At 45.6% G+C, this 25,356-nt stretch overlaps 1 long non-coding RNA gene across 2 annotated transcripts in view; it reads left to right on the top strand.

Annotated features, from left to right (window-relative positions):
- The first annotated feature begins 1,369 nt into the window (after positions 1-1,369).
- The window catches only part of LOC146021236 (uncharacterized), an 82,869-nt gene continuing 58,882 nt past the window's right edge, over positions 1,370-25,356 (top strand). The window contains exons 1-3 of one of the 2 annotated variants that reach the window (XR_014450872.1): positions 1,370-1,732; positions 3,639-3,805; positions 8,692-8,924. This is a non-coding gene — a long non-coding RNA (uncharacterized LOC146021236). Of the gene's footprint in view, positions 1,733-3,638; positions 3,806-8,691; positions 8,925-25,356 lie in introns of those variants that run through there. The other variant, XR_014450871.1, reaches the window with a different exon arrangement.

Below are 25,356 nucleotides of genomic sequence, written 5' to 3'. Positions count from 1 at the left end.
TGTTGAGGTCCTATCACAAGGAGCTCTGTTTTACCAGGATTCGGTCTCAGCCAACTGGCACTCATCCATTCCCGGAGCTCAGCTAGACAGCCATTTAGGGTTATTATTGGGTTTTCAGTGCCCGTAGCAAAGGACAAGTACAGCTGTGTGTCATCTGCATAGCAAAAATCTAACCTTATGAATTGGTCCAAGAACCACCATGACACAATTTTGCACATCTGAACCCTTTCATGGCAAAAGAGATCTATGCCGGGTACAAATATTCATGTTGCAAGACCTGCATGGCACAAATACACAAAACATGTCAACAGGGCCAGTGTGAGGCTTCTCAGCACCCTAGGCAAAACTTCAACCTATCGCCCCCACCCACTCTACCACCAATACCCACTTTCCAGCCACTGAAGTGAAAGTGGAGGTGGTGTCTTGCCACCTACATTGAGTACAAGGATGTCTTACTCATAGACATTCTTAATTTTGTGATAGGTAGACTTGTTGGTGGCCCATCCCCACCCCCAGATCAAGACGCTGTAGGTTGCTAGGTATCCGGTCGATGGATCTACAATGTCTAATTCAAAAATGTTACGGTCAACCACGCTTAGTCGAGCTCCTGTCTACTTAGATGACTAAAGACCCCTGCGACATTCGGCACCAAAAAACATGAAAAATTATGTGACCGTCAACCACGCTCCCTTTGCTCTAAAACTTCCGTTACTGTCGATCTAGACGAGATCAACTATCTTTAGGTGTCTAGACGGGTTCGACTAAGGGTGATCGACCAAAACAGGGTCAATGTAGAAAGCGTACAGTAGATCCCCTATACCATAACCAGCAGCTGCTTATTCATGAACAGGCGGCATTCCCTGTACATACAGTATGAAGGGATATGAACGAAAGCCTCTGTAAAAGACTATTTTTGTACAACTTTGGCACCTGCTAATATTGGACCTTAGCCCTAGAACCTGTTTAGTCCCATTCTGATCTACTTCTTTTAAACCACAACCATCTTCCGGGAGCCAAGTCTGCTAAGAAGAATGTTTAAGCCAGACATACATTCTTATTTCTTATTGGATCTATTAGCGCAAGACAGGGGCGGATTGGCCCACCGGGAAACCGGGTAATTTCCCGGTGGGCCGGCTCATTTAAGCTAGTGTGCGGCCGCTCACCCACCCTGGCTGGGCCGCGGACCGCACGAACCGCCATCTACGCGGTTAGCAGCCGCGGCCGCAGCACTGTGCCCATATTAAATATGGCCGCGGGAGGGCTGCTGGGCATGCGTGGCCACAAGCAGCTCCTCCCGCGGTACTTTATTTTGTGTGTCATAGCACTGCGCAGTCATAGGCGTGCGCACGATAGAAGCCTAATGCCCGACAGCTGCAGCCTGTGTGCGTGCTCACTGCTCAGTGTGTTGCTGCAGCTGCTGCCATTGTCACACTCTCTAACTCACAGGCTGCAGGGGCTGACAGCGTGATCTCCTGTGTCCTCGACTCCTCCCTGCTCAGCTGCACTGTCACAAAATGCTGGAGCCGGAGGAAAGTCGTCTGGCAGCAGCAGCCGCAGCACGGCCCTCCCCTTCCATCAGTGGGAGGGAACCAATTCTCCTGTCACTCCTTTGCAAGTTGTTTCCGGATATGGGAAAAGGGAAGTCACGTGATGGCTGCACAGAACACTGGAGGAGCCTGGCAGAAGTGACAAGGCAGCGGAGCAGCAGCAATGGCAGCCAGCCAAGTATCTGGTAAATACTGCTGGGGAGGGAAGGGGAAGAGTGTCACTGAGTAATATGGGTGGAGGGGGAAATGTTACAGAGTAATGTGGGGGAGGGGAAGTGTCACAGACTAATGTGGGGAAGGGGGGGGGGAGTATCAGAGAGTAATGTGGGGGAGGGGAAGTGTCACAGAGTAATGTATGGGGGGGTGGAAGTGTCACAGAGTAATGTGGATGAGGGAGAAAGTGTCACAGAGTAAGGTGGGGGAGGGGGGAGTGTCACAGAGTAATGTATGGGAAGGGGGGAAGTGTCACAGAGTAATGTGGATGAGGGAGAAAGTGTCACAGAGTAAGGTGGGGAAGGGGGAGTGTCACAGAGTAATGTATGGGAGGGTGGAAGTGTCACAGAGTAATGTGGATGAGGGAGAAAGTGTCACAGAGTAAGGTGGGGGAGGGGGGAGTGTCACAGAGTAATGTATGGGAAGGGGGAAAGTGTCACAGAGTAAGGTGGGGGAGGGGGGAGTGTCACAGAGTAATGTGGGGGAGTGTCACAGAGTAATGTTTGATGGGAGGGGGGTGGTATATTATGTTCTCGGAGAGTGGCATATTAACAGTGTGTCCTGTATGCTGGGTTTCCTTTTTAAAAACCCATTTGAGGGAGGAGAAAGAAAAGAGAAAATCATTTTTCCAGCGCTCCACTGTCATCTGTTTATGGGTGCTGAACCTCTCCTGCATGATGAAAAAAGCTGGCCATAGAAGGTTAGAGAAGTGTGTGCGGGAGAGGGATGTAGGGTGGCGATGGTGCATAGCGATGTGCATAGCGTGCAGGATAGCGACTAAAGTGTAGTGTATGGGGAGAGCGGGTGCAGGGTAGCGGCTGTAGTGTGTGGGGAGGGGGGATGCAGGATGTCGGCAATAGTGTAGTATGTGCAGTTATGCTTTAAAAGCAAAACTGCGACTGCTCTCACTCTCGTATGCTGAGGGCTGCCCAGCACAGAGCAAGGCATGAAGGTCCCGCCCTGCAGCGATGTGATCACATCTCTAAGGTAATCCCCTGCCTGCAGAGCCTGACTGCGAAGGTACAGTGGTGTAACTAGTATAAGGCAGCCCCCGCTGCCGCTTGGGGGAGCGAGCAGCAGCGGGGTCTGCATGGGCGCCAGGCGCCGACACCTGCCCAGTAATCATTATCTGACAATCATGCTGCCATGCTCTCCCCTTTCATCACCTCACCCCCTCTCTCCTATCTCACCACCCCCTGTCACCTCACCCTCTCTCTCCTCCCATCACCTCACCCCCTCTCCTCTCCCATCACATCACCCCCTCTTTTCTCCCATCACCTTACCCCCTCTTTTTTTTCCTGTCACCTCACCCCCTCTCTTCTCCTGTTACCCCATCCCCTCTGACTTCACCCCCATCACCTCACCCTCCTCTCTCCTTCCATCACCTTACCCCCTCTATTCTCCCATCACTTCACACCCTCTTTTCTTCCACCACCTTACCCTCTCTTCTCCTGTCACCTCACCCCCTCTGACTTCACCCCCATCACCTCACCCTCCTCTCTCCTCCCATCACCTCACCCCCTCTCTCCTCCCATCACCTCACCCCCTCTCTCCCCCCATCACCTCACCCCCTCTCTCTGTCACTCCCCTCTCCCCCTCTTTTTCTCCCCACCTGTATTTTTCCTCTTTGTCACCCTCTTCTTGTCCCCATTTTTCTCTTCTGTCTCTCACCCGTGCGCTCTCTCTACCCCACCCATGTCTCTGTCACACTCTCTCCCCTGCTGTCTCTCTCCTACTCTATATTTCTCTCCCTTTGCCCCCCTCTATTCTCTTTCTCTCTCCTCTGCTCTCTCTTCATCATGCCCCATTTCTTTCTCTTAACCCTCCCTCACTCACTCCTCCTCATTCTCACCTCTCTTTATCTCTTTTTTGCCCTAGTCTCTAATTATCCACCCCACCTCTTTCCCCATGCTGGGAGCAGCAGAAGGCGCCCAAGAGGAGACCTGCCACTGCAGCCATGGTAGCAGAAGGAGAACCAGCGGCTGCCAGCACTGAAGAGGTTACCAGTCACTACGGGGGTAGGAACATGTGACTCGCAAGTGGAGGTGAGTACTCTTCTCTTCCCACCCTCATCACCACTTGTCACCTCATCCCAGTCAACTCACCCCCTCTCTTCCCATCACCTCACTCCCTTTCACCCCCCTCTCCTCTTCCACCCCTCTCTTCTTTATCCCCCCACCCAGTCTCTTTACTCTTTTTGGCTTTCTCCCTGCCCCCATTTCTCTCTCCTGTATTCTCTCTTTTCCCCACCTCCTGACTCTGTCACCCTCTCTTCTCTGCTGGCACTCCTCTTTTTCTCTCCCCCTACTCTATATATCTCTTCCCCTGCCTCCTCTCTATCCTCTCTTTATCTCTCCCCTGCTCTCTTCCCCCAGATCCCTCTCTCCCACCCTCCTCCATCTGACCTTTCTCTTTATCTCTCTGCCCCTAGTCTCTCTCCTCTCTCTCTCCACACCTCTTTACCCATGCTTCCCCTCTCCCCCCCCCCCCCCCCCCCTCTCTACCTGGTGCTGTACCACCCTCTCTCTTACTCCGTCTGTAACCCCTTTCACCCCCTGATATACTGTACAACTTTACTTGTTCTCTCTTTTTCCCTGACACCCCCTCTCTCCCTCCCTTGCTCTTCTCACTTTCGCTCTCTGACACCCACTTTCTCACTCTGCCAGCACCAAAGTAAGGCTGTGTTACTGTTTTTTGTCTTGGTAAAGGCCATTCTTGCCCAAAACGAGCTGTGTGCATGCGCTGGTGGTATGACTTCCAGCATATATATATAATGTCAAAAATATGGGGAGGGGGCGCCAGAAACTTTTTTGCAGGGGGAGCAAAATTTCTAGTTACGCCACTGCGAAGGTCTGTGCAGGGACAGAATTTTCCGGATCGCTGCGGCTGTGTGTGATGTCAGGCAGATGTCTGAAAACGCTACTGACATCCTTGATTTGTCCAGACCATGCTCCCCTAACGCTGCCTTGCTGTCCTGTTGCCGCCCCCCCTGACAAACAAAATACAATTACATCCTTCTGACCTAAAAGTGATTTTCACACTTTAGCAATGTTAAGATGAATCAGTGTAGTGTGCTACTGTGAAACGTGCTGCCTACTAGTACACCTACTACATTGTGAGGGGAGGTAGAGAGATTCAGTGCAGCACATTAATTCCTCTCCTGGGGGTGGGGAGAGATACACAGTTATGTCTGTTACAGCCCTTTCCTTTCTGTCTCTCTTTTTCTTCTCCATCTCTCTCCCTCCCTCCCTCCACTCTCCTCTTTATTTCCACTCTCCTCTATCTCTCTCCCTCCGCCTCTCCCTCCACTCTGTTCTCTCTCTCTCTCTCTCTCTCTCCACTCTACTTCTCTTTCTCTCCCTGTCTCTTTCTCTGGGGCCCATTTATTATTGGATTGCATATGAAATGCGATCTGGGCGGCATTTGCAATGCATTCTTTTTTGGACTAATATATCATCCTCCAGACCCAGGGGCTCCGAAAGGATTGTGCTAACCCCCAGCTGACCGCATTGCCCCACCGGCAGTGTGGTCTGTAGCTCATAGGTTACCACCATCTCAGAATGGTGGTAGCCCAGGGACCCACTGCGATGCTGCCCGATGTTGATACAGTGTGTGGTATATTATGTAATGGGCAGTACAGTGTGTGGCATACTGTGTGATAGACAAGTCAGTGTGTGGCATTACCGTGTGGCATAATGTGGTGGTGGGTATAGAGGGTTCAGTAATGTAGTGTGGGTATAAGGGTGTCAATAATGTAGTGGTGGGTATAGAGGGGTCAGTAATGTAGTGGCGGGTATAGGGGGGTCAATGATTTAGTGGCGGATATAGGGGGGTCAGTAATGTAGTGGCAGGTATAGAGGGGTCAGTAATGTAGTGGTGGGTATAGAGGGGTCAGTAGTGTTTTGGCGGGTATAGAGGGGTCAATAATGTAGTGGTGGGTATAGAGGGGTCAGTAATGTAGTGGCGGGTATAGGGGGGTCAATGATTTAGTGGCGGATATAGGGGGGTCAGTAATGTAGTGGTGGGTATAGAGGGGTCAGTAATGTAGTGGTGGGTATAGAGGGGTCAGTAGTGTTTTGGCGGGTATAGAGGGGTCAATAATGTAGTGGTGGGTATAGGGGGGGTCAGTAATGTAGTGGTGGGTATGGGCGGGGCAGTAATGTAGTGGTGGGTATAGAGAGGTCAGTAATGTAGTGGTGGGTATAGAGGGTTGTAATGTAGTGGTAAAACCAGCCCTACAGGGTTTTTTATGCACCAATTTTTCTATTGCAGAGTACCAGGGCCTATTGCTTTTGATTCTGGCAACCCTGGTATAAAGTCGCATATGCAACTGCATCAAAAAATACAAGGAAGGCTGCAACTGCATGCAGCGCTGAGTCAGTTTCTATTAGTCGTGATCCGCCCCCTCTTGACAAACTCCACCCCCAGCAGACCCCGCCCCCAGGGCTGCTTCCATAAATTTCCCGGGCTGGTTTTACATCCCAATCCGCCCCTGGCGCAAGATCAGTTCTTGGTTCAAATTTGTGGTACTGGAAACTGTGTATACCCTAGACACAGATTGGGGAAAGTGAAATTACTAAGACATTACATCTAACCGTACATTTACAGGATGTCTCTCAGAACGTTCAGAGAACATCCTGAAACGAGGAAAGACATAAAATTGTTCACTCGTAGAAAATACTTTTCTTTTTCATGAAGGATGTGGGAAATTATAGAAGAAAAATGCAGGACTGATTCTGTATATTCTTCTGATCTCCGAAGGGTGGAGAACATTTCAGCAGCGACTGTGGCTAAGTAATTTACAAGGTCCTTTATTCGGAGGGAGATTCATTTCTCAAATATTTCCAATACCTAAACACATACTAACCATATAACCACAAACTAAAAGCATCCCTCGGTCCTTTTGAATTTTATCTCAAGCTAAAGAGAGAAATAAAATAATGTCACGCTACTTTGCTCGCTTTGTCTGTTAGCTGCTATTTGTTTCTAATATTATTATTGGGTACTTATGTATTAGTAATTTATGTAAACTACGTAATTTTACTTAACTTGATCTGTGCTAATACAAAATGGGTCATATCGCCACTATCCACGCCATATGATCATTATCCATTATCAATTTTATAAAGTGTGGCGAGCGCAGCGAGCCACCGAGCCTGAAGCGTGACAAGCGCATCGAGCCCCGCAAGGGGACCTGGATATGCGGCCCCTTGCGGGGCTCGCTACGCTCGTCATGCTTCGGGCTCGGTGGTGCGCTGCACTCGCCACACTTTATAAAATTAACTCCACGCCCACCTGGATAATACATAAATACCTATTATTATTATAGACAGGCAATGAAGGAGATTGTTCTGGTTGCCACCTGTGGGGTCGTTGATGGTTATGTCGACTCATGTGGACCTTATTCACGTTGGCCATGTCTTTGCTGACCATAACCTTGTGTCGACCTTTTGTCAATGTTGACCTTGGGAATCTCAACCGTTGCAAGGTGTCAACCTAATGACTGTTGACCTAGACATTGTCTACCATTTATACCATAACCCGCTATTTTAAAGTTAATATTTCGGCCTATCAAATACAGATAGAAACACAAAACAATGAGAAAATGTAACAATGGGAGGTCAATTTATCGTGTAATTTGGGAATTTAATTGGAATACTGTACATATGAATATCCAGCGTTAGACACACAACAGCATTACTCACCTTCTCCCCTTGCACCCTAACACAAACCCATCCTATCTGATGCCTCATCCTAACCAGTGACGGCCCCAGACAAGGGGCTGCAACACAGTTCAAAGTTCAAATAGTGGAGGCACAACCACTGCCACAAACTGCCATTCCAAACAAATTCACTGGCAGTGGGAGTGGCTCCCCCATTTTGATTTTGAACTGTGCTGCCGTCCCAATTCTGGGTTAGAGCCATGACTGATCCTATCCCTCCCCCCACCGCAGAAAGACCATAACCCTAACCCTCCCCCATTAGTGCCTAACCCAAACCACACTTATTACTGCTTAACCACAACCCCCCGTGCAGCCTATCCATAACCACCTCTGTTACTGCCTAACCCAAACACTCCACCTAACCCTACTCTTAACCCCCTAGAGCCTAAACCTCTCCCCTAACACTGAGACCGATGCATACATACAGTGATGGGATAATGTGTGGTGCCATTAACTGAAGAGCAATTAAAAATAATCATAATAAATAAATAATTAATTAATAAATAATAAAAAAAACTCATTATGAGGTCACCTCTTCTCTGTTCCCAATGACCGTTCTCTTGGAAAACACTACCTAACCCTGTCCATCTCCCTTTAGCCTGTGGATTGAGAATGATACTAGAGCGGTTCCTGATGTTCTTGACAATTCGACTACTCTGTGGACCTCAGTCAGGTCCGTTCATATGGCCGCGTGCGTTCGCAGGGGGCCGATGTTTGCTCTTTGGGCATGCGCATTCCTGTGCATGTTGCAGAATGTGGCTGGTGGGCAGGGGGTGGTCCATTAGCGTATGGGAACGGCCAACTCTTAGCATTCTCATGCTGATGGGCCAACGACGCACTGCCTTATTTGGGTCCTACTAGCATGTTGTGCTGCTGTTATAGTACTCACCTGCAAGATAACATCTGCCCTGTTCACTATCACTACAGTAAAGTTCTCTAGTCTATATCCTCCGGTTACTCGGTCGCCAGTGAAAGCTCCTACTATCCTGAGTTAGGTCATGGCGGCATCATAGTACCGGTGAAGGCATCTTTTTCTATGGGAAAAGGGCAGCTGTTTTAGGCAAATATCTCTGTAGCGTGGTTCTAAGAGCTTACCCAGTAATCTTGATGAACCATAGCAACAAACCTGGGAACTTGGTAGACACCTATATTACATCACTGTAGGCATGTAAGTAAGTTTAATTTATATAGCACACTTTCTCCAACAGGACTCAATGTATGAGTGGGACACACCTTAAGCCTTTGGGTTCAAATCTAGGGCACCCTCGCGACCCACTATCGCTACAGCCATGATTCTTGAGAGCCACAGGCCCACATCCAATATTCTCCATTGATGTAGAAGGCAAAAGTAGAACTCGGAGGAAATACTGAAATAAACTTGTTCTGCTGCAAATTTTAGTAATCTGATAATCCGCCGTGGAGAAGCCCAGATCGGGCAGCTGAGGGGCAGCTGTGCTACAAGCACATGGCTAATATAAATAAAAGTTACAAACTAAAGAAACAGTGGACTTTTATTCCGATGATTCACGTCTGTCGCCTCATCGTAGGCGTGTTATCCGAAGCCTCTGCAACTGTTTCTGGCCTCAGACAGCTGATCGGAAGCAAAAAGCTATATGAATTTGTTACGGAGGCTTTAAGATCACCTTTGCCTTACACGACCAATTAGTGTTATAGGACTCAGAGGGATTGAGCATCCTAGTGTGTGGATAATAAAATGCACAACCTTATGATGCGCTTTTGTGCGATAAGAAATAAATGATGCTGAAGTACGGCTGTCTGGTGTTAAAGCCACAGTAACCCAAAGCCCAACTAATATCTATATACCTATAAGGAAACAAGTTCATTTTCTGAACCATAGTAGTGCCCTGATTCATTTTCTCCACCATGGTAGTGCCCTAGTTAATATTATGCTTCATTGTAGTGCCCTAGTTTATTTCATGAACCATCGTTGCGCCCAAGTTTACATGATGTACCATTGTAGGATTGCCAGTACACATTATGCAACTCTAAACCCCCAATCTAATTATGACATAAAGTGTCCCCAGTTCATATTATGCCACATTACAATGTCCCATATCCAAACTGTGCCACATTAAGGTACCCTTCAGTTCGAATTATGCCCCCATATCATATTATGCCACATTACAATGCCCCATATTCATACCATGCCACATTAAGGAACCCTTCAGTTCAAATGGTGCCTTCATTTCATATTATGCCACATTACAATGTCCCATATCCATACTGTCCACATTAAGGTACCCTTCAGTTCAAATTATGCCTCTAGCATTCTCTACCTGTCTCCAAAGAAGTTCCAGAGGCTCCAGCCCAGCCTTCCTCTGTTTGAAGGACTCTAAAACAAGTGAGACCATACCGTAAGATGGCCCTACCCTAAGCCTCTGGGCCCCATAACAATGATACCACCCCTAAAGTTACACCTATGACCATGGTGAAGGTTGCGGCTCATCATCTGCAGTTTGCAGACCCATGGTCATCTGGAAATCCTGAGAAGAGAAATGTGTCCTGCTCTTGACATAACATTTGGTCAATGTAGACTTTTTCATGCAAAGGAGTTGCACTATACTGCAAAATAATTTTCGGAAATGTCGCAGGGAGACCAGAAGGTCCATTCTGAGCTTCCTGACACACGTTCAGCTATGTCCCTCTCTGCATATGGGGGCCTGTAGGGTTATCTATATCAATGGGGTGGATAAGTCAACACCTAGGGATTTATGGGCACCTCACGGGAGGAGATGTTATAGTAGTGGGGGGATTTAAACCTAGGAATATGCCACACTGAGGCATAACTCTGGGAAGCAATGGAGTCATCTGCCACGGGGATCCTGCTCCCAAGGGGGCACCTCTCATCCACTGCAAGTTTGAATCAGTTAATTGAAATCCTCTGTGGCTGATTACCCTGCCTTGTAAGACAATAGACATCACACTCTCTTTATTATAGCATGCTTGTGTCAGACCCTGTAATAGCACCCATGACCTGTTCCACTAGAAGCTGATACTAACAATTATACATAGTCAGAATCTGCTAATTTACAGTGCAGGAGCAAATAGCTCTATTGGTAAGGTGAGACAGACTACAGGTTCTAATCCTGGGTATGTGTGGGGGTGGCACCAATACTAATCTTGCCTCTGGGCAACTGGGACCAACTTACACCACTGATGCAACAGATGTGGGAGATATCATCATGACATTAAAGGGGAAGGGGGAATGCTTTGTTGGTGGGCTGGGTCAACTGTTACAGGGGATTCTATAAAAAGGAAAAACAAAATGCTAAAGTATTTGGGTGTATAAGGCTAAGAAGTTCTTTTGGGAAGAGCTGCTCTTTGCGAAGGTGAGTTGGTCCCCGGCGCCCCCCCTTCTACCCGGCAGCTGCTGCGGGTTGGGCTCCACCTCCTCCTCCCTGCACTCGGGAAGGGATGTACAGGGCTAGGGGGGAGGAAGTCACTAGTCCAGGCAGCACAGCACTGTGCTGCCTGAACATAAGTGGGGGGGGGGGGTCTGCAAAGGTTCGTGCAAAGCGGCGGGGGGTTGTGTAAGGTGGTGGCAGGTCGCGCCAAGAAGCCCATAGGGGTATTCCTGCATTCCAAAATGTCAAATAACGGGGATCTATGTAATAAGCCTTGGTGACAGACAAGTTGGATGAAGGTAAAGTATCAGCAAATCAGCTCCCAACTGTGATGTTATAGTCGGTTTTTAGTGACAGTTAGGAACCAGTTGGTTAGTACAATACTTTATCTCTGTCCACATACTCTCTCAAATGCTTAGAACAGTACATTGCCCCAACGTTACTTATGTGAGAGTGTCACAGCCTCACACAGTAATACACAATGCTCTTGCACCAAGCAATATGTTAGGCTGTGTTAGACAGACATGTGTGGTCCATGCCTCTGTTTTATTCTATATCATTGATCAGCAACAGATGCTGCGATGGAAACTTCTCCAATGGAATTCTATATCCATATGTTTATGAGCCCTGCACCACATGAAGGCGAAATACACTAAAACAGTAGGCAAAATTCTCAAGATACTGTACTATAAATAGACTGCTAGGTACCTGTAGTAAAGTGCAATAACTCTATTCTGTTTTAGGGGCTGACTCATTATTGAAGGCTTACTGACCCTTGATGATTAGGTATCCAGCTCACTGTGAGTTGCGGTGGATACTAAATTACTGCAGATATTCAATATTGCTCCAGTGCCGGGGTGGTTGCTACGAAGATCAGACATTCCCACCATAATTACTAAACCCATTCTGACGCTAGTTAGTAGTGCTTAAGTGGCACTATTCCTGTGGGAATTATGTGTATAAGAGGCGCTACTCCTGTGGGAATTATATGCATAAGGGGTGCTACTACTGTGAGCATTATCTGAGTAAGGGGGCTGGGAGACTTATTATATTGGTCACAGGCTCCCTCTTTTATGATATCTTTAGATCTCTGAATTATATTCTAGTGTCAAGTATGCAGACTATAGTAATATAACATCGGAGATATACAGGAGATGCACAGGAGGGAAACAGGAGGACAAAGAACACTTCATCCTCCATCTGCAACCCCAGCAATCAACATACTGCAGTGATTTACCTGACTCAACATCACCTACAGTCTGAACAACCTGGACACTGATCTCCACACTGAATTAAGTGCTGTCACACACTGCTTCTGTCTCACTTATACATTACCTATACTTCCTGTAGGCTCTCCACGTTTCCAGTATATCACCTTCTCACTACTCATTCTAGGCCACTCCAACCTCATTCTATATCAGGGTTGCCGACTTTAATGATCTCCTCTCCGGGAGAAGCCCGGAGAGGAGAGATTCAGCAGCCACTCAGGGGGCGGGGCTTGCGAGTGACATCACTAAGCCCCGCCCCATGCTGTTAAAGCAGCTAATTCATGGATCTCCGTGGAGGGGGCGGGGCTAAAATGACGCGATTGTGCCGTTTTAGCTCCGCCCCCTCCTGAGACCTGAGGATTGTGGCATTTTAATGCCGCGATCCGGGGTTTAAGCGGGGGGTCCCCCCTGAATCCGGGAGGGTTGCCCACCCTTCCGGGGGGCCGGGAGGGGACCCGATTTTCGGGAGACTCCCGGAAATTCCGGGAGGTCGGCAACCCTGTTCTATATCACTACTCTGAACAACTTTACACAGAAATATGGCTCCTCGATCCAGTCCCATACCAGTCCTCGCTGTCAGGTCTCACCCCCTCTCAACTTCCACACCTCTCACACGCACCCACAACCCACACAACCTAATTACTATCTCACCTGTCCCCTCCCTTCCTTTCTCCTGTGCTCTCTGGAATGCTAGATCAGTCTGCAACAAGCTCTCAACTATCCACGACCCACTTTTTTAACCTTCTCGCCATCACTGAAACCTGGCTCTCCTCCTCTGACACTACCTCCCCTGCTGCCCTCTCTTATGGAGGCCTCTCCTTCACACACTCGGTCAGACCTGATGGCCGCCAGGGTGGAGGAGTGGGCATCCTCCTCTCCCCCAACTGCACCTTCCGCGCCATCCCACCTGAGCCCTCCCTCACATTCTCCACCTTTGAGGTACACACTATCCACCTCTTCTACCCTATTCACCTCCTTGTGGCTGTAATCTACCGCCCCCCTGGCCCCTGCTCCCCTTTCCTTGATAACTTTGCTGCGTGGCTTTCACACTTTCTTGCCTCTGACCTCCCCTCTATCATCCTCGGTGACTTTAACATTCCTATTGACATCAATAATGCTGCCTACTCTAATCTGCTTGACCTTACCACCTCCTTTGGACTTTCTCAATGGACCTCCACCCCCACTCATAATCTTGGACACTCCCTTGACCTAGTCTTCACCCACCATTGTAATCTCTCTGATTTCTCTAATTCTGCTCTCTTTCACCCTCTCATCCTCCCCTCTCCCCTCATTGCCCAGACCCACAGTCACCAGACGTAACCTCAGGTCTCTTGACCCTACTGTCCTGTCTTCCCTGGAGACTTTCCTCTCTCCTCTTTCAACCATGACTTGCCCCAACACGGCTACATCTTTCTATTACTCTTCTCTCACCTCTGCTCTAGACTCTGTAGCCCCCCTCCACACTGTCCCCCTCCGACGCTCTAAACCCCAACCCTGGCACAAAAATGTGCACGCTCTGCTAAACGCCTCTGGAGGAAATCTCACTCTCTGGCAGACTTCCTCCATTTCAAGTTTATTCTCTCCTCCTACAGCACTGCTCTCTCCTCTGCCAAACAATCTTTTTTCAAATCTCTTATCTCTTCCCATTCCTCCAATCCCCGACGTCTCTTTGAAACTTTCAACACTCTACTTCGCCCTGCACCACCCCTCCTCCCTTCATCCCTCACTGCCACTGACTTTGCCTCCTTCTTCCTCTCTAAAATCGAGATAATCCGACATCATATCTCCTCCCATACCCCCTCTGCTGCCCACCCACCCCAATCATCCTCCCCTCCCAACTACCCCTCTCTGTCATCCTTCTGCCCTACTACAGCTGAGGAAGTCCGCTCCCTTATCTCATCCTCTCCCCCCTCTACCTGTCCCTTGGACCCTCTCCCCTCCTGTCTCCTCAGTTCCCTCTCCCCCACTGGCTGCTCCCACCTTGCTCACCTCGTTAACCTATCTCTTTCTACTGGCATCTTTCCCTCACCCTTCAAACATGCTCTGGTCTCACCTATTCTTAAAAAACCAAACCTGGACCCTTTATCTCCCACAAGCTACCGCCCTATCTCTCTTCTCCCATTTGCCTCTAAAATACTAGAACGGCTGGTTTACAGTAGAGATGTGCGGGCTCGGATTCCTCAGATCCGAGCCAGCACGGACGTCATAAATCCGGGCCCGGATACGAGCAGCGCTCGGCGCTTCCCGCCTTACTCGAATCCGGCGCACGGGCAAAACGTCATCGCCCGGCGTCGGATTCTCGCGAGATCACGGAACCCTTAAATTCCGCAACCTCGCGCCGCCATCTTCACTCCAATCTCGGAGAAGGGTAGGGAAGGGTGTGCTTGCTGTGTGTGGTCTCTGCTGGGGCCCGTGCTGCTGTGTACTGTGTCTCTGCTCAGTGATCAAGACATCACCATTGCAAGGATGACTGGTGCTGTGTTCTGTCTCTCCTTTGTGCTGGGGCCTGCCTCTGCTGAGTCTGCTCCTGTATAGTCAGTCACAGTGTGATAGTCCACTGGTGCTGCTAGTGCCACTGCCTGCCCTGCACTGCCTAGTGTCTGCTGCAGTCTGCTCTCTGCTGTTGCCACTGGCTAGTGCCTACCAGTACCTATTGCAGTATATAATTCCAGTGTGCTGTTGCCCCTGGCTATCAGTACCTATCACAGTATATAATTCCAGTTTGCTGTTGCCACTGGCAGTAGCTACCAGTATTTTATTTATTGCAGTATATAATTCTAGTCTGCTGTTGCCACTGGCTACCAGTATTTATCGCAGTATATAATTCCAGTCTGCTGTTGCCGCTGACTACCAGTATTATTTATCACAGTATATAAATCCAGTCTGCTGTTTCCACTGGCTACCAGTATTTATCGCAGTATATAATTCCAGTCTGCTGTTGCCGCTGGCTACCAGTATTATTTATCACAGTATATAAAAATCCAGTCTGCTGTTTCCACTGGCTACCAGTATTTATCGCAGTATATAATTCCAGTCTGTTGCCACTGGCTACCAGTATTTATTGCAGTATATAATTCCAATCTGCTGTTTCCACTGGCTACCAGTACTATCAGTCCAGGGGTGCCCACATGTGTGCTGTATCCATCCAGGGGTGCCCACATGTGTGCTGTATTTGTCCAGGGGTGCCCCCATGTGTCCTGTATCAGTCCTGGGGTGCCCGCATGTGTGCAGTATAATTCCAGGGGTGCCCCATGTGTCCCATATCAGACCAGGGGAGCTGCCCTTTTTTTTAATGAAAATAAAATTAAGGTGTTTTTTTTTTACTGCAAGGGCTGTTAAATGCGCTGTAGTCCAGGGGTGAGCCAAGAGTGCTGTATAATTCATGGGGTGTTGCTAAGTAAGGTGTGCTGCTCTTTTTTATAATTAAAAGAATACACATTTTTATTTTTACTGCAGGAATTTGTCTGCCGTATAATTCCATGCCTGCCACCATGTGTGCCGTAACAGTCCAGCGGTGCCTCCATCTGTGCCGTATAATTCCATGTGTGCTGTATCAGGTCAGGGGTGCCACCATCTGTGCCGTATAATCCTGGGGTAAGCCAAGTCTGCCGTATAATTCATGGGGTGCTGCCAAGTGTGCTGTATGATGCTAAGCGTGCCATATCAGTCCAGGGGTGATGCTAGGTGTGCCGTATCAGACTAGGGGGGATGCTAGGTGTGCCATATCAGTCCAGGGGTGATGCTAAATGTGCCGTATCAGTCCAGGAGTGATGCTACCTGTGCCATATCAGTCCAGGGGTGATGCTAGGTGTGCCGTATCAGACTAGGGGGGATGCTAAGTGTGCCATATCAGTCCAGGGGTGATGCTTAATGTGCCGTATCAGTCCAGGGGTGATGCTACCTGTGCCATATCAGTCCAGGGGTAATTCTAGGTGTGCAGTATCAGCCTAGAGGGTATGCTAAGTGTGCCATATCAGTCTAGTGTTTGTGCCGCACACTTGTGTGGCTTATCATAGCTATCCAGCTACCTCGGTGCAACCTTTTGCCCTAAAAACAATATTGTAAGGTGTGAGCTGTTCAGAATAGACTGTAAATTAGTGGAAATTAATGTTATTGAGGTTAATATAGCGTAGGAGCAAAAAAAAAAAAAGCAGTTTTTATGCTTTTTTAACAAAAAAATCAGAACCCAAAACCCAAGAAATCCAAACACAGGAGGTGTTTTGGCAAAACCCATTAGAACCCAAAACCTCAAGGTAATCAGAACCCAAAACCCAAAACCCGAAAAGTGGCCGGTGCACATCTCTAGTTTACAGGCGTCTCACCAGCTACTTGTCTGACCACTCCATCCTTGATCCCCTTCAATCTGGCTTTCGCCCACTTCATTCCACTGAGACTGCCCTAGTGAAAGTCACCAATGACCTGCTGTGAGCCAAATACAAGGGTCACTTCTCCCTGCTTATCCTTTTGGACCTATCTGCTGCCTTTGACACTGTGGATCACCCTCTCCTCCTCCACACACTCCAAAACATTGGCCTCTCTGGCACAGTCTTCAACTGGTTTTCCTCTTACCTCTCCAACCGTTCCTTCTCAGTCTCTGCCTCTACATCATCACCTTCTATCCTTCCTGTCGCGGTCCCTCAGGGTTCCGTCCTTGGCCCCCTTCTGTTCTCTCTGTACACCTCCTCTCTGGGTGCACTCATTAACTCCTTTGGCTTCCAATATCACCTCTATGCGGATGACACCCAAATCTACCTCTCCTCTCCTGATCTGTCCCCCACTGTTTTCTCTCAAGTTTCCAACTGCCTCTCTGCCATCTCCTCCTGGATGTCTGAGCGATTTCTGAAGCTGAATATGGACAAAACCGAACTCATTATCTTTCCCCCACCCAGAGCTTTGCCCCCTACTAATATCTCTATCACTGTTAACAACACCATCATCTCCCCCGTTCCCCAACTCCACTGCCTGGGTGTCACTCTTGACTCCTCCCTCTCCTTTGCACCCCACATCCAAGCCCTGGCCCATTCTTGCCGGTTCCAGTTACGCAACATTGCTCGCATCAGGCCCTTTCTCTCACAGAGTGCAACTAAGCTGATAATCCACTCATTGGTCATCTCACGGCTCGACTACTGCAATGTTCTCCTCACCGGCCTCGCTCAATCCCAACTGGCTCCTCTCCAATCTGTCCTCAATGCTGCAGCCAGGCTTATCTTCCTCTCCCGCCGCTCTAATTCTGCCACTCCCCTTCAACAAAATCTGCACTGGCTTCCATTCCCCTACAGAATTCTCTTCAAACACCTCACACTCACATACAGGGCCATCTCTAATTCCATTGCTTCATATATCTCTAACCTCATCTCCATTCATACACCCTCCCGCCCTCGACGGACGGCTGACTGTCGTCTCTCCTCCACCCTGATCACTGCTTCCCATGCTAGAGTACAGGACTTTGCCCGTGCTGCACCCCTTCAGTGGAAAGCACTCCCTCGCTCCATTAGACTCTCCCCGACCTTGCAAAGCTTCGAACGGGCACTGAAAACTCACCTATTCATCAAAGCATACCCTTCCACTGCATAAACCAGATGGTTCTCCGACCCCTTGCCTGTTTACATCCTGCTATCTAACCACCACCCACTTGCTTGCACCTCTTGTAATCTGTCAGTCTCCCCTTCCTACTAGATTGTAAGCTCCTCCGAGTAGGGCCCTCTTCCCTCCTGTTGTCAAAGCCCTCTTCTCTTCACATGTCACTCACAGCTCTTTTATACTCCAACAATCAGTGACCATCTTTGTCCGCATACTCATCTCCATCATTGGCTTCTAGCCTCTAGTTGTATGTTGATTGAGTCCTCACTACTTATATCCAAGCTGTAATGTGTATTGAACTGTGCGCTCTTTATTTGTACTGTATTCTTGTTATTTATTCAATGTTATGCCAAGCTTTGTCTCCCTGTATTGTTCCTTTGTACGGCACTGCGAAACACTTGTGGCGCCTTATAAATAAAATTATAATAATAATAATTATATTTAGCAACTGGTCCAATCAGACAGAACCTTCTAACTTTCCTGAAAAAAACTACAGAAAACTTCCAAAATATGCCCCCATGGCCTGTTTATAAAAATGCCACACAGCATAGCTTATGAAAGCAAACAGAAGACAATGGAAAATAAGGTCCTTCTGAAATTGATTCTAGCTAGGAATCAATTCCTCTGTGATGACTCCTTCTGAGTCATGGATGTTTTTATACTTGGCGGCACCGATATATGTTAATGCTTTTAATTCAGCATAGAAAGATACTGTATACTTTCTTTAATCGTGAAAATATTGTACCTTAAACTATCTTTAAGTAGATGTATTGGGGCAATGTTCATATTGTGGAAGAGTGCCTTCAAACGATGCAGGTTGTTCATACTGAAGGTGAAAACATCCAACTAATGTTTGAAATTAATAATACAATAAATACACTTTCTAGATGTCAACATTGACATTTATAACAATAGATTAATGGAATCAACTAACAATAAGCCTAGACTGCAACAATTTCTTAAAAGCCTCGATTCATCGTGCTACACATTTAAAGATGGGTTCTCCCTTCTCCTAGTACTGGAGACCAGGCTACATATGATTTGTAATTATCCCTTAGACAAATGATATTGATAACCAACAAGTTTCTTCAAATAAAATATTGCTATAGGGTCCTGTTGGACACCAAGAAGAGGGCATTGGAGGTTCCTAGACAAATACGTTGAGTATACCAATTGCTGTGAAAACAGCGGTTCCAGAAGAATCAAGATGCCAAGGCCAGAATCCAGCCAGCCAGCATCCTGATTGTTATGTTTACGGGGTGGGCAGTAGTAACCTTGCAGCCGGGGGGGGGGGGGGTTAGGCAGTAGTGGGGGGGGAAGGGGATTTAAGGTTAGGCTGAGGGGGGGGGTGTTAAGGTTAGAGTTAGGCAGCGGGTTATGAGGGTTAGGGTAAGGCACAAGCGAGAGGGTTAGTATTTCTGGGGGGGGGGGGGGTTGACTGTTGCTAGGGATGGTTAGAGTGAGGGGAGTAAGGGGAGAGGATTAGGCTCCTAATGGAACCACTGTCAGGTTTCTCTGTATTGGGATGCCGGGGTTGGGGTTACATATAAATATAAATAGATAGATAGATATTTTAATGATAGATAGATAGATATATGTGTAAATTCAATTAATTGAATATACATATCAATTTATTTATTTATACAATTAATTGAATTTACTCATTTATATCTCAATCTATTTTATATATTTATTAATTGACCTTATTTTACCAGTTCTAATGTGCACTACAGAACAACCAGATTAAAATTATAATAATGTTTAAGCGGCGGCGAATATGTGTATACAGATGTCTTTTTCAAAGCCTTCCCTAGAACCTCAGAATTTCTTTGGTGTAGACTTGGCGCCCTATTGCATTTTATGGGAGTTTGCGGTACGGCCGCTCGGTGAAAAATGCTTCTAATTTGCGTAAATGATGCATATTTAAAATGTACCAGTCAATAAGGGTACACAGAGAGCGCACTTTCATTTTCCATTTTCTTCATAATAGGTTACAGTTAACGAAAAATCGTTAATCTAATGATATACATGAAGTTTATTAGATTGGGCATAAATATTTTAGACAATTTATTCCAAATGAACCGAGAGTCAGTTGGCGTGGAACACGGTCTAACGTAATTCCTTTTACAACAAGCACTAATAACGTTACTTGAAAGTGACTTGAAATGATAGACCTGCCATGCCTAAATGAAGGTATTAATTTCATGAAATTAATAAAGTCCTGCTGCACTGGACAGCGATTGTTCTGCTTCCCAGTAAAGTAAAGGCTTGTTTTATGGAAACGTCCATAAAACGCAATGAAATTATATTTCTATGTTTCAATAAAAGAAAAAAAAAACATGACCTCATTATATAAATTGCCCTGAACATGAAACAAGTTTAATATGAAAATTTCTTTAAATATAATATTAACTTTGTTGCTGGAAATGCTAAGATTGGCAACTGATAGGCTACCAACTATGATTGGCTGTAAGATGGCCGGGCCTACGTCAATGTTCAAAGCTCTAATAAGCTACAGGTTGACCTGGTCTCTGTGAATGTTCTGAAGCCCAGATTGTAGGGTAGTATAGCCAATTACCAGCTTACAAAGGGAGTGAACCCAAAATAATTGACTGCAGCCGGACTGGTGATCTGCTGTTCTTTCCCGCCACAAAACAGCCAGAGCTCAATTACCAACAACAAAACCAGAGGGGTGGGAGGGTGTTAAGACTGGAAACAGAGAGTGTTTGCTCACAGAAGCAAGTCCTTATATAAAGTCCAGCACAGAATATTCCTTGCCACACCACAGGCAGGCTAAGTCATGTGATGACAAATCCCACTTGCACTCAAGTAAGGCAAGTAAGTATGTTTTATTTATATAGCGCACTTTCTCCAACAGGATATATATATATATGTAACAAGAAAAAGGAGGAGCGCACGAGTGAGCAAGGTAAAAACAGTATTTACTGAAAGAAGTGTAGGCTCACATACAATTCAATTTATTCAATTTACTGTAGTCGGCATACGTAGCATTCACCGTCAGCACAGCAGCTAATAGCACGGGCACCAAAGGACATCCAGCAAACCGGCAAGAATGGAACAGCAGCGCGGCGGTGTTCTCCACGCATGAACCACAAACGGACAGGATACACTGTAGCAAAGATCCGATACGTCAGGTGACCACGCTCCAACGCGTTTCGTCACTCGACTTCGTCAGGAGGCGTGTCAGAGGTACGTATGGCAGGGTTTTTATAAGCCAACTAATTAAGCTCGATCAGTATACAGCCTTTGCTAATTACACATAGTAAATACACATAACAGAGAGAAAACATAAAATTAATAGATTTAACAGATTCAAACTGGTAGTACAAAAGTCCGCCCCAGTTGAAATTACATAAATGCAATATTAAAAAATACAATATTTAATTCAATTTAGTAGCAATATACAGTACAAGATAAACATATAAAAAATATATATAGAAAGTGCATAAAAATGCATTTAAATAATGCTATGTTAAAAATAAATATATATGTAGTAAATACAGCACATATAATATTATAACATATGACTGTCACTCAGACACAAGGAGATGAACAATAAAAGAAGGAACGATAAGAAAAAATGAAGAACAATATTAGTACAATGGAACATATTTAAACGTCACTGTCAGATATATAGCGATAAACAGTTGATAGCTAAAAAATAGATAATAAATACACACATCACTTAATGATAGCAACAAATAAAAATATATTTATATATATATCCACATATGATATAACAGAATAACAAGGGAAGTGTACACTGCTCTGCACAAACTCAATGTCGGGACACCCGCACTATAGGCGCCGTGAAGGGGCAAAAACCCAACAACAGCACGGAGCCAATGCAAGCGCCCTACACACGGAGCCATTTAGTGCAAGAACGGTACAATGTCCACCCCCTCATTAAGACCCATAGGAGACATCGTATTCAGTGTATAAATCCAAAATGTCTCTCTCTTGCTTAATTTAGTTAGAATGTCGCCACCTCTTTCATCAAGAGTTATATGTTCAAGCGCCTTAAATGAGAAGTGCTGAAGATCAGAGGCACAGCAAGTTGCAAAATGTCTAGGGACACTATGTGTTAACACTTTGTTGGTAATGCTCCTAGTGTGTTCTAAATATATATATATATATATATATATATAGGTAGGAACGGTGCGGCACTCCCAGCATAATAAAGAAACTCTTACACACCAATAGTGGTCAACGTTTCAATTTTTATAGAAAAATTTTCTATAAAAATTGAAACGTTGACCACTATTGGTGTGTAAGAGTTTCTTTATTATGCTGGGAGTGCCGCACCGTTCCTACCTACATACCTACCCATTGTGAAGGCACCGGCTCAACATTACTGCATCTTATTGGGAGTGCCGATTCCTGGACGTTTATATATATATATATATACATTTTTTTTGACAAAGGTATCACATACACTGGATCAAGTCTTGGTCTCTATTTTTGGATCAGGTCAATGCATACCAGGCACACAGCACAGGCAAGTATAGTTACAGCAAGCAGCATACAGGTAATCACAGCATACAGTAGTTCAAACTCTTCACAATGTTCCAGTGGTCCTTACTGTAGCCCACACCCTGGCCTAGCACTTGGGCAGCTATACCGCCATCAGGAGCAATGACCTCCTGCCCTGGAAGCACTTTTACTAGGAAGCCACAGGTTCTGCTAATCAGCCCAACCTTGGTCCCATCCGTTTTCTTGCTGCCGCTGCTCTAAATCCTGGACTGGCCCTTTCACATTACTTTCATGTGGAAAGATGCTGTCCCTGCCAGCATCTATAGACAAATGGAAACAAAGGTATCTTGGGGTTTAGTGCGCAAATTATATAACCATAAGCAGCTTAGTGCAACATATAAAGTGAACTCCCACTTTCACTTAAAATTCATACAGATAGAGAAAAAAAATATGGCTCTAAGCGCTGAATGGTGTTTGTGAGACAAATGATACACCTGAAGGTGATATACAAATGGAGTAATACAGTTACCACCTTGAGGGGTTAATTTTCAAATAATAAACGTTTGTCCAATAGCTCTATAAATGGAAAAGAGAGCAAAAATAGTGCAGCATGTCTTAAACTTATAACAATTTAATGAGATTTTGCACTTACAAACATGGACATAAATAAAGCAATTCAAAGGTTTCTCCAAGGCAAAGCAGCAGCAGTCCAGTGAGTCCCAGATGAAATTTGGGCAGCAGTTCTTGGTCCGGACCAAGGGGTTGCTATCACCAGGAAGCAGCAGAGTCACCAAGGAGTCCAACAAGTAAAACACGGAGGCACACTTAACGCGTTTCTGAACTTCAGTTCCTTCATCAGAAGTGTGCTTGATAAACCTCCTAAGCGTGTATATATAGCAGAAAAGCCATCTGTGTATAATTAGCGTTAATTTCCTGGCCAGATCTCCGTGGCCGGAAGTAGGATGAACTTTCCCATAGACAAAAACCTGATAGGGTAGAATCCGGTCATGTGGTCACGCTACCTGCGTCATCCAACATGGCCGTGCGTTCCACGCAGCCGGAAGGGCTTGCAAATCATATATAAGACAGATTGAATGTAGTTACATGGTCACATGACCGCGCGATGTGTCGCAGCTAATGGCTGTGCGTTCCACACAGCCCGGACATAGCGCGGAGGGGGGCAGATTTCAATGGCTGTGCGTTCCACAGCAATTACGCTGTGTGACACGCACAGCCACAGCTACAGCCTATCGGAGCCAGCCACACGATCTGCAGATAAACAAAAGAGAACTAAAATCATACAGAATTAGTTATAAAGCTTTTTATAATGGTAATTATCTGTTCTTAAAGTGCACAGAGTCATTGTGCAAAACCATGCATTAATGTGCAAAAAACGCTATATATCACAAAAGTGCATAGTGTCTACAGGACAGATTCACCCAATACAAAAAACACCCAAATATTCAAATTAAAAATTTGATAAAAACAGGATAGTTAAAAAAGATATTAAAAAAGAGTAGAAAAGATGGTGAATTTTAAAAAACATTCATGTTAAAAAATGCTTCAGCTCAAAATCTATATTTAGACCATTGGGCACGATTGTATTGAGGCGATGAATCCAACGCATCTCTGTCTGTGCTAATCTTTTATCAATATCTTTGGTCCGCCATCTTGGGGTTACTGCTTGGATCCCCCAAAAATTGATTAAAAAACATTCACTACTATTATGATGTGTTTTAAAATGAGCCGAAACATTATGCGTTAAAAGACCTTTTCTAATATTATAGATGTGTTCCGCTAGGCGGACCTTTAATTGGCGCGTGGTTTTGCCCACATAAAATAGTCCGCAGGCACACTCTAAGACATAAATAATATTTTTTGAATGGCATGTTATAAAATCTTCAATCTTATATTCATTGCCATTAACTTTAAAATTCACCATTTTTCTTTCAGAGGATTTTACAGATTTGCACATAAGGCAGCTTCCACAGCGGTGGAACCCTCTAGTTCTATCACTTTGTCTTTTGTTTACATCTATAGAACTTCTAACCAAATGGTCCTTTAATGATTTTGCTTTTCGATAAACGAAAGAGGGTTTGGATGGTAAGAGGGTCCCTAATATTGGATCCTGTTTTAGAAGGTGCCAGTTACGTTTGAACACTTGTTCTATTTTTTTATGTGAATCATTATATTTTGAGATAAAGGCCCATTGATGTTGCGTACTTTCTTTTTTCGTATTTGGGCTTTTTTCTTTTAAAAGTGTATCTCTGTCTATTTCATTTACTTTTTCCCTTACTTTAATTAAAGTGTCTTGTGCATATCCTTTAGCTAGAAAACGTTCAGTGACCTCTTCAAGTTGTTCATCACAGATAGTTTTGTCAGAACAATTTCTCTTGATGCGTATAAATTGGCTATATGGAATGCCGCTTAGCCAATTCCTATGGTGAGCACTATTTATATCTATGAAACTGTTCGAATCTGTTGGTTTCCTAAAAGTTTTCGTCATCATAGTACCGTCCTCTATAAAAAACATCAAATCTAAAAACGAAACTTCACTTTTACTAATATTGAAACTAAAATTAATGTTAAAAGAGTTTGTATTAAGATGTTGACAGAAAGTGGTAAGACTTTCTTCACTACCACGCCATATAAAAAACACGTCATCTATGTAACGTACCCAGGACACCAGATTTGCCCCCATTTGGCCGCCGGGCCAGATTATAAGATCCTCCCAGTACGCCATATATAAATTCGCGTAACTGGGGGCAAATCTGGTGCCCATTGCTGTCCCTATACACTGTATATAAAAGGAGCCGTCAAAATAAAAATAATTATTTGATAAGATAAAATCGATACCATCTAAAATGAATTTTTGCAGGTCAACACTATATGAAGATAATGATAAAAAATATGTGACTGCCTCTATGCCTTTTTCTTTATCAATAATGGTATATAAAGTGCTAACATCGGCACTACAAATAAAATCATTATCAGACCATTTATAACTGGATATTTTACGTAATACATCACCGGTATCTTTCAGGTAAGCTTTTGTTTTAACCACCATGGGCTGCAAATAATGATCTATTAGGGCCGAGAGATTACTAGTTAGGCTATTACAGCCTGAAATAATAGGCCTACCTGGAGGGTTTACCGGATCCTTGTG

The sequence above is a fragment of the Crinia signifera genome, chromosome 1 (genome assembly GCF_055691185.1).
Source record: "Crinia signifera chromosome 1, ASM5569118v1, whole genome shotgun sequence".
Taxonomy (NCBI): domain Eukaryota; kingdom Metazoa; phylum Chordata; class Amphibia; order Anura; family Myobatrachidae; genus Crinia; species Crinia signifera.
Note: the sequence above shows the minus strand (reverse complement) of the source record. Positions and strands in the feature narration are given on the sequence as shown.